This window comes from Coregonus clupeaformis, unplaced genomic scaffold, assembly GCF_020615455.1.
Source record: "Coregonus clupeaformis isolate EN_2021a unplaced genomic scaffold, ASM2061545v1 scaf0101, whole genome shotgun sequence".
In the NCBI taxonomy this organism is placed as follows: Eukaryota; Metazoa; Chordata; class Actinopteri; order Salmoniformes; family Salmonidae; genus Coregonus; species Coregonus clupeaformis.
This window is the reverse complement of record NW_025533556.1, coordinates 617,574-628,195: the sequence shown is the minus strand read 5'-3', so window position 1 is coordinate 628,195 and position 10,622 is coordinate 617,574.

Below are 10,622 nucleotides of genomic sequence, written 5' to 3'. Positions count from 1 at the left end.
GAAATAACACATATTATGGCAAGAACAGCTCTAATAAGCAAAGAGAAATGACAGTCCATCATTACTTTAAGACACAAAGGTCAGTCAATACGGAACATTTAAAGGACCGCCACAGGAATGGAAGACCCAGAGTTACCACTGCTGCAGGGGTTAAGTTCATTAGAGTTACCAGCCTCAGAAATTGCAGCCCAAATAAATGCTTCACAGAGTTCAAGTAACAGACACATCTCAACATCAGCTGTTCAGAGGAGACTGTGTGAATCAGGCCTTCATGGTCGAATTGCTGCAAAGAAACCACTACTAAAGGACACCAATAATAAGAAGAGACTTGCTTGGGCCAAGAAACACGAGCAATGGACATTAGACCGGTGGAAATGTGTCCTTTGGTCTGGAGTCCAAATTTGAGATTTTTGGTTTCAACCGGCGTGTCTTTGTGAGATGTGGTGTGGGTGAACGGATGATATGTGCATGTGTAGTTCCCACCGTAAAGCATGGAGGAGGAGGTGTTATGGTGTGGGGGTGCTTTGCTGGTGACATTGTCTGTGATTTATTTAGAATTCAAGGCACACTAAACCAGCATGGCTACCACAACATTCTGCAGCGATACGCCATCCCATCTGGATTGGACTTAGTGGGACTATCATTTGTTTTTCAACAGGACAATGACCCAACACACCTCCAGGCTGTGTAAGGGCTATTTTACCAAGAAGGAGAGTGATGGAGTGCTGCATCAGACAACCTGGCCTCCACAATCCCCCGACCACAACCAAATTGAGATGGTTTGGGATGAGTCGGACTGCAGAGTGAAGGAAAAGCAGCCAACAAGTGCTCAGCATATGTGGGAACTCATTCAAGACTGTTGGAAAAGCATGCCAGGTGAAGCTGATTGAGAGAATGCCAAGAGTGGCCAAAGCTGTCATCAAGGCAAAGTGTGGCTACTTTGAAGAATCTCAAATATAAAATATGTTTTGATTCGTTTAACACTTTTTTGGTTACTACATGATTCCATATGTGTTATTTCATAGTTTCGATATCTTCACTATTATTCTACAATGTAGAAAATAGTAAAACAAATTAAAGAAAAACCCTTGAATGAGTAGGTGTTCGAAAACTTTTGACCGGTAGTGTAGTAATGTCCAACAGTCGGCGAGAGTCTGGTCTATGAATTACCTCAGTCAGCCTTGGTATTTCAAAGTGCCAAAAACTGTAGCCCTCATAATTAGCTAATTTTGAGATCTCTGCCACATGTTCAGTTTAAACAGTGGTGGAGGGACGGTCAGTTTGAAGTTTCAAAGCAGGGAACATTCCTGGAGTGCGCTGCCAACTGCCAATTATGGCATTTTAGTTGGAGATGGTGAGGTGGATATGTATAATATTTGTTCTTATTTGCTTTAGGGTTCAGTAAGTTTAGTGTATAGTTGTTCCCAGACACTTGGATGATCAACCTTTCAACTGAAATAGCATGTCAAAACCTTGTTCATTTAATATCTGATCATTTTAATCTTTGATCTGAATAATTAGGTTAAGAAGAATAAAATGTTAACTTTTTTGCTTAATAAATGACATATTCATCAGAATCATCTTGTGTTCTATACTCAATCATTTTCACTAAGGTTAGCCCACTGTACACTTCAACTTGTAATATTTAACTCATGTTCATAACTTTTATTTTCTTATTTTTTAGGGGGTAGATCAGCTTTAATATTTCAGATAGATTGTAACTTCCATCAATGTAATTGTCTGCATCACTTCCAATCCCCCATATGTTATTTTTTCTCGCAAATATATATACAGCTCTGGAAAAAACTAAGAGACCACTGCAAATTGAATTCGAACACAGGCACACCTCATTCTACTGAATTAGGTACTGATTAGGTGATCACCTGAACCAAATCTTATTTAACGAGGAAAAGTATAAAAACCACTGCTGTGGTCATCACTATCCTCTTGCAATAGGACCAGCTGGATGGCAAAAACAGTGCTAATGGTACCTCAAAAGTAATATTAATCAAAAAATAACTATTGACCATGCCAAAAGAGTTGAAAAGGAAAGTTTTGAGTGAGGAAAAGAAGGGTTCAATTCTGGCTACAGTGAGTGTCAGGTTGCTTCCATCCTTAAAATTTCAATGACGGCGGTTCATAAGAACAAGTTCAAGCAGCAGACATTGGGGACAACAAAGCTGCAGAGGGCGAAAACGACTCTCTACTGACCGGGATGACCGCCAACTAATTTGAATGTCACTCAACAACTGTAGGATGACATCAAGTGACCTACAAAAATAATGGCAAATGGCAGCTGGGGTAAAGTGCACGGCGAGGACGGTTCGAAACAGGCTCCTAGGGGCAGGGCTGAAGTCGTGCAAAGCTAGAAAAAAGCCCTTCATCAATGAGAAGCAAAGAAGAGCCAGGCTGAGGTTTGCAAAAGACCATAAGGATTGGACAGTAGAGGACTGGAGTAAGGTCATCTTCTCTGATGAGTCCAATTTTCAGCTTTGCCCAACACCTGGTCGTCTAATGGTTAGACGGAGACCTGGAGAGGCCTACAAGCCACAGTGTCTCGCACCCACTGTGAAATTTGGTGGAGGATCGGTGATGATCTGGGGGTGCTTCAGCAAGGCTGGAATCAGGCAGATTTGTCTTTGTGAAGGATGCATGAATCAAGCCATGTACAAGGTTGTCCTGGAAGAAAACTTGCTTCCTTTTGCTCTGACATTGTTCCCCAACTCTGAGGATTGGTTTTTCCAGTAGGACAATGTGCCATGCCACACAGCCAGGTCAATCAAGGTGTGGATGGAGGACCACCAGATCAAGACCCTGTCATGGCCAGCCCAATCTCCAGACCTGAACCACATTGAAAACTTCTGGAATGTGATCAAGAGGAAGATAGATGGTCACAAGCCATCAAACAAAGCCGAGCTGCTTGAATTTTTGTGCCAGGAGTGGCATAAAGTCACCCAACATCAATGTGAAAGACTGGTGGAGAGCATGCCAAGATGCATGAAAGATGTGATTGAAAATCAGGGTTATTCCACCAAATATTGATTTCTGAACTCTTCCTCTGTTAAAACATTAGTATTGTGTTGTTTAAAAATGAACATTATTCGAGGTCTGACAACACTGCATCTTTTTTGTTATTTTGACAAGTTGTAATTTTCTGCAGATAAATGCTCTAAATGACAATATTGTTATTTGGGAGAAATATTGTCAGTAGTTTATAGAATAAAACAAAAATGTTATTTTTACCCAAACACAAAGCTATAAATAGTAAAACCAGAGAAACTGATAATTTTGCAGTGGTCTCTTAATCTTTTCCAGAGCTGTATATATGTATATGTGTATATATACACATATACAGTCGTGGTCAAAAGTTTTGAGAATGACACAATTATTGGTCTTCACAAAGTTCGCTGCTTCAGTGTTATGAGATATTTTTGTCAGATGGTACTATGGCATACTGAAGTATAATTACAAGCATTCCATAAGTGTCAAAGGCTTTTATTGACAATTACATTAAGTTTATGCAAAGAGTCAATTTTTGCAGTGTTGACCCTTCTTTTTCAAGACCTCAGCAATCTGCCCTGGCATGCTGTCAATTAACTTCTGGGCCACATTCTGACTGATGGCAGCCCATTCTTGCATAATCAATGCTTGGAGTTTGTCCACCCGCCTCTTGAGGATCGACCACAAGTTCTCAATGGGATTAAGGTCTGGGGAAATTTCGATGTTTTGTTCCCCGAGGCACTTAGTTATCAATTTTGCCTTATGGCAAGGTGCTCCATCATGCTGGAAAAGGCATTGGTCGTCAACAAACTGTTCTTGGATGGTTGGGAGAAGTTGCTCTCGGAGGATGTGTTGGTACCATTCTTTATTCATGGCTGTGTTCTTAGGCAAAATTGTGAGTGAGCCCACTCCCTTGGCTGAGAAGCAACCCCACACATGAATGGTCTCAGGATGCTTTACTGTTGGCATGACACAGGACTGATGGTAGCGCTCACCTTGTCTTCTCTGGACAAGGTGTTTTTCGGATGCCCCAAACAATCGGAAAGGGGATTCATCAGAGAAAATGACTTTACCCCAGTCCTCAGCAGTCCAATTGCTGTACCTTTTGCAGAATATCAGTCTGTCCCTGATGTTTTTCCTGGAGAGAAGTGGCTTCTTTGCTGCCCTTCTTGACACCAGGCCATCCTCCAAAAGTCTTTGCCTCACTGTGCGTGCTGCCATTCCTGAGCAAGCTCTGCACTGGTGGTGCCCCGATCCCGCAATCAACTTTAGGAGACGGTCCTGGTGCTTGCTGGACTTTCTTGGGCGCCCTGACGCCTTCTTCACAACAATTGAACCTCTCTCCTTGAAGTTATTGATGATCTGAATTTTTTTTGATTTAGGTGCAATCTTACTAGCAGCAATATCCTTGCCTGTGAAGCCCTTTTTGTGCAAAGCAATGATGACGGAACGTGTTTCCTTGCAATGATTTCAAGAACCACCATCTTTTTATAGCTTCCAGTTTGTTATTCTAACTCAATCAGCATGATAGAGTGATCTCCAGCCTTGTCCTCGTCAACACTCTCACCTGTGTTAACGAGAGAATCACTGACATGATGGCAGCTGGTCCTTTTGTGGCAGGGCTGAAATGCAGTGGAAATGTTTTTTGGGGATTAAGTTCATTTTCATGGCAAAGAGGGACTTTGCAACTAATTGCAATTCATCTGATCACTCTTCATGACATTCTGGAGTATAAGCAAATTGCCATCATCAAAACTGAGGCAGCAGACTTTGTGAAAATTAGTATTTGTGTCATTCTCAAAACTTTTGACCACGACTGTATATATATATATACACATACACACATACATACATACATACATACATACGACCCAGCATTATTCGTCGTCGGGTGAGGTTGTGTCTCTCTCTGGCGGGAGGTACGCTTGGCTTATATGGCTTATATACATAGTTTAAGCTTTGTCGAGTAAAGCTTGAACTATGTACTTAGGTTGTTGTATGTAATTATTGTAGGTATTGTATTCGGCTAACCCACTACCTGGACTAGCTAGCGGGTAGCTACTGGTAACTATTAGCAGCTGTGGATAGTTGTTTCACGCCTGAGAGTACCTGTAATTACGCCAGCTAGCTGCCTACAATAATTACATACAATAATGCCTACCATTCAGCTGTTTTTCTAACCTCATTGTTTGAAGCGTTAACGTTAGGTAGTAAGTGGCTACTGTGCTCGAAATGTAGCTAGCTTGTTGCTACCTTGATAGCTACTAAACAATGGCTGGAACAACCTAAAGAACAGACGCGAACTGGCTGAGTCGATTCAGTGGCTAGCTTTGCACTTGGCTAGCTAACAGTAGCTGCTAGGGGTAAGTTATAACCTACATTTGTGTTTTGTTTTTACATACTGGTAGCCAGAGTCGTTCAAGGGAATTCGGAAAACATGGGTGACTAGTTAACGTTAGCTTGGCTCTCTCTGTGTGTTCGTGCCGTGGGAGGAGGGGTTTCTTCGTTGGCAGATAGCAATGGCTAGCTAGTATGCTAACTATTCTAGCTAACTAACTGGCTGAATAAGTTGACGACGGACTCGCTCAAGCTGTCGGGACTAACCCACAACGTTAGACACGGACACAAATGATCTGCTTGGCGTGTTGACACACTGGTGGTTTGTTGTGGCCAAGTATTGGTGCTAAACCGTGTTGTTGGAGTCCGGCATGCTAGTTGGCTGTGGCCTCATATGACTAGGTGCCCTGGACGGATTTCACGGAAGAATACTGTACCAAGTTAGCTAGCTGAATAAACTAAGTTAGTCTATTCCTAGAAAACATTGAACCGCTGTAGTTTACAACAATTTTTGTTTGTGAGGTGGAAGTTGGGAGAGTTATATTTGGGTGTTTCAGTGAAACGTAAATGAGGGAGGCCCCGCTCTCTCGCTTTCCCAGATGTTTAGTTCATTTCATTCCGATCTCCTTTGCATTATTGTAGCCATTTTCTGTAGCCTGTCAACTATGCCTCTGTCTATCCCTGTTCTCTCCTCTCCAAACAGGCTATACAAATGACTCACACCGCGTGGCTGCTGCCTCTCTAACCTGGCGGTCCCTGCACGCACGACCCACGTGGAGTTCCAGGTCTCCGGCAGCCTCTGGAACTGCCGTTCTGCGGCCAACAGGGCAGAGTTCATCTCAGCCTATGCTACCCTCCAGTCCCTCGACTTCTTGGCGCTGACGGAAACATGGATTACCACTGAAAACACTGCTACTCCTACTGCTCTCTCCTTGTCTGACCATGTGTTCTCATATACCCCGAGAGCATCTGGTCAGCGGGGTGGTGACAGAGGAATCCTCATCTCTCCCAAGTGGACATTTTCTCTTTTTCCCCTGACCCATCTGTCTATCTCCTTATTTGAATTCCATGCTGTCACAGTCACTAGCCCATTCAAGCTTAACATCCTTGTCATTTATCGCCCTCCAGGTTCCCTTGGAGAGTTCATCAATGAGCTTGACGCATTGATAAGTTCCTTTCCTGAGGATGGCTCACCCCTCACAGTTCTGGGTGACTTCAACCTCCCTACATCTACCTTTGACTCATTTCTCTCTACCTCCTTCTTTCCACTCCTCTCCTCTTTTGACCTCACCCTCTCACCGTCCCCCCCTACTCACAAGGCAGGCAATACGCTTGACCTCATCTTTACTAGATGCTGTTCTTCTACTAATCTCACTGCAACTCCCCTCCATGTCTCCGACCACTAATTTGTATCCTTTTCTCTCTCGCTCTCCTCCAACACTACTCACTCTGCCCCTACTCAGATGGTAATGCGCCGTCGCAACCTTCGCTCTCTCTCTCCCGCTACTCTCTCCTCTTCCATCCTATCATCTCTTCCCTCTGCTAAATCCTTCTCCCTCCAATCTCCTGATTCTGCCTCCTCAACCCTCCTCTCCTCCCTTTCTGCATCCTTTGACTCTCTATGTCCCCTATCCTCCCGGCCGGCTCGGTCCTCCCCTCCTGCTCCGTGGCTTGATGACTCATTGCGAGCTCACAGAACAGGGCTCCAGGCAGCCGAACGGAAATGGAGGAAAACTAGACTCCCTGCGGACCTGGCATCTTTTCACTCCCTCCTCTCTACATTTTCTTCATCTGTTTCTGCTGCTAAAGCCACGTTCTACCACTCTAAATTCCAAGCATCTGCCTCTAATCCTAGGAAGCTCTTTACCACCTTCTCCTCCCTGCTGAATCCCCCCCCTTCCTCCCTCTCTGTGGATGACTTCGTCAACCATTTTGAAAAGAAGGTTGACGACATCCGATCCTCGTTTGTTAAGTCAAATGACACTGCTGGTCCTGCTCACACTGCCCTACCCTATGCTTTGACTTCTTTCTCCCCTCTCTCTCCAGATGAAATCTTGCGACTTGTGACGGCCGGCCGCCCAACAACCTGCCCGCTTGACCCTATCCCCTCCTCTCTTCTCCAGACCATCTCCGGTGACCTTCTCCCTTACCTCACCTCGCTCATCAACTCATCCTTGACCGCTGGCTATGTCCCTTCCGTCTTCAAGAGAGCGAGAGTTGCACCCCTTCTCAAAAAACCAACACTCTGATGTCAACAACTACAGACCAGTATCCCTTCTTTCTTTTCTCTCCAAAACTCTTGAGCGTGCCGTCTTTAGCCAACTCTCTTGCTATCTCTCTCAGAATGACCTTCTTGATCCAAACCAGTCAGGTTTCAAGACTGGTCATTCAACTGAGACTGCTCTTCTCTGTGTCACGGAGGCTCTCCGCACTGCTAAAGCTAACTCTCTCTCCTCTGCTCTTGTCCTTCTAGACCTGTCTGCTGCCTTTGATACTGTGAACCATCAGATCCTCCTCTCCACCCTCTCTGAGTTGGGCATCTCCGGCGCGGCTCACTCTTGGATTGCGTCCTACCTGACTGGTCGCTCCTACCAAGTGGCGTGGCGAGAATCTGTCTCCGCACCACGTGCTCTCACCACTGGTGTCCCCCAGGGCTCAGTTCTAGGCCCTATTCTCGCTATACACCAAGTCACTTGGCTCTGTCATATCCTCACATGGCCTCTCCTATCATTGCTACGCAGACGACACACAACTAATCTTCTCCTTTCCCCCTTCTGATAACCAGGTGGCGAATCGCATCTCTGCATGTCTGGCAGACATATCAATGTGGATGATGGATCACCACCTCAAGCTGAACCTCGGCAAGACGGAGCTGCTCTTCCTACCGGGGAAGGACTGCCCGTTCCATGATCTCGCCATCACGGTTGACAACTCTGTTGTGTCCTCCTCCCAGAGTGCGAAGAGCCTTGGCGTGACCCTGGACAACACCCTGTCATTCTCCGCTAACATCAAGGCGGTGACCCGATCCTGTAGGTTCAATGCTCTACAACATTCGGAGAGTACGACCCTGCCTTACACAGGAAGTGGCACAGGTCCTAATCCAGGCACTTGTCATCTCCCGTCTGGATTACTGCAACTCGCTGTTGGCTGGGCTCCCTGCCTGTGCCATTAAACCCCTACAACTCATCCAGAATGCCGCAGCCCATCTGGTGTTCAACCTTCCCAAGTTCTCTCAAGTCACCCCGCTCCTCCGCACACTCCACTGGCTTCCAGTTGAAGCTCGCATCTGCTACAAGACCATGGTGCTTGCCTACGGAGCTGTGAGGGGAACGGCACCTCCGTACCTTCAAGCTCTGATCAGTCCCTACACCCAAACGAGGGCATTGCGTTCATCCACCTCTGGCCTGCTGGCCCCCCTACCTCTGCGGAAGCACAGTTCCCGCTCAGCCCAGTCAAAACTGTTCGCTGCTCTGGCACCCCAATGGTGGAACAAGCTCCCTCACGACGCCAGGACAGCGGAGTCACTCACCACCTTCCGGAGACACTTGAAACCCCACCTCTTTAAGGAATACCTGGGATAGGATAAAGTAATCCTTCTACCCCACCTTACCCCACCCCAAAGAAAAAATTAATAAAAAGAAAAAATAACATATTGTAAAGTGGTTATCCCACTGGCTATGAGGTGAATGCACCAATTTGTAAGTCGCTCTGGATAAGAGCGTCTGCTAAATGACGTAAATGTAAATGTACATACATACATACATACAGTGAGGGAAAAAAGTTTTGGATCACCTGCTGATTTTGTACGTTTGCCAACTGACAAAGACATGATCAGTCTATAATTTTAATGGTAGGTTTATTTGAACAGTGAGAGACAGAATAACAACAAAACAATCCAGAAAAACGCATGTCAAAAATGTTATAAATTGATTTGCATTTTAATGAGGGAAATAAGTATTTGACCCCTCTGCAAAACATGACTTAGTACTTGGTGGCAAAACCCGTTTTGGCAATCACAGAGGTCAGACATTTCTTGTAGTTGGCCACCAGGTTTGTACATATCTCAGAAGGGATTTTGTCCCACTCCTCTTTGCAGATCTTCTCCAAGTCATTAATATTTCGATGCTGACGTTTGGCAACTCGAACCTTCAGCTCCCTCCACAGATTTTCTATGGGATTAAGGTCTGGAGACTGAATAGGCCACTCCAGGACCTTAATGTGCTTCTTCTTGAGCCACTCCTTTGTTGCCTTGGCCGTGTGTTTTGGGTCATTGTCATGCTGGAATACCCATCCACGACCCATTTTCAATGCCCTGGCCGAGGGAAGGAGGTTCTCACCCAAGATTTGACGGTACATGGCCCCGTCCATCGTTCCTTTGATGCGGTGAAGTTGTCCTGTCCCCTTAGCAGAAAAACACCCCCAACGCATAATGTTTCCACCTCCATGTTTGACGGTGGGGATTGTGTTCTTGGGGTCATAGGCAGCATTCCTCCTCCTCCAAACACGGCGAGTTGAGTTGATGCCAAAGAGCTCCATTTTGGTCTCATCTGACCACAACACTTTCACCCAGTTCTCCTCTGAATTATTCAGATGTTCATTGGCAAACTTCAGACGGGCCTGTATATGTGCTTTCTTGAGCAGGGGGACCTTGCAGGCGCTGCAGGATTTCAGTCCTTCACGGCGTAGTGAGTTACCAATTGTTTTCTTTGTGACTATGGTCCCAGCTGCCTTGAGATCATTGACAAGATCCTCCCGTGTAGTTCTGGGCTGATTCCTCACCGTTCTCATGATCATTGCAACTCCACGAGGTGAGATCTCGCATGGAGCCCCAGGCCGAGGGAGATTGACAGTTCTTTTGTGTTTCTTCCATTTGCGAATAATCGCACCAACTGTTGTCACCTTCTCACCAAGCTGCTTGGCGATGGTCTTGTAGCCCATTCCAGCCTTGTGTAGGACTACAATCTTGTCCCTGACATCCTTGGAGAGCTCTTTGGTCTTGGCCATGGTGGAGAGTTTGGAATCGGATTGATTGATTGCTTCTGTGGACAGGTGTCTTTTATACAGGTAACAAGATGAGACTAGGAGCACTCCCTTTAAGAGTGTGCTCCTAATCTCAGCTCGTTACCTGTATAAAAGACACCTGGGAGCCAGAAATCTTTCTGATTGAGAGGGGGTCAAATACTTATTTCCCTAATTAAAATGCAAATCAATTTATAACATTTTTTATATGCGTTTTTCTGTATTTTTTTGTTGTTATTCTGTCTCTCACTGTTCAAATAAACCTA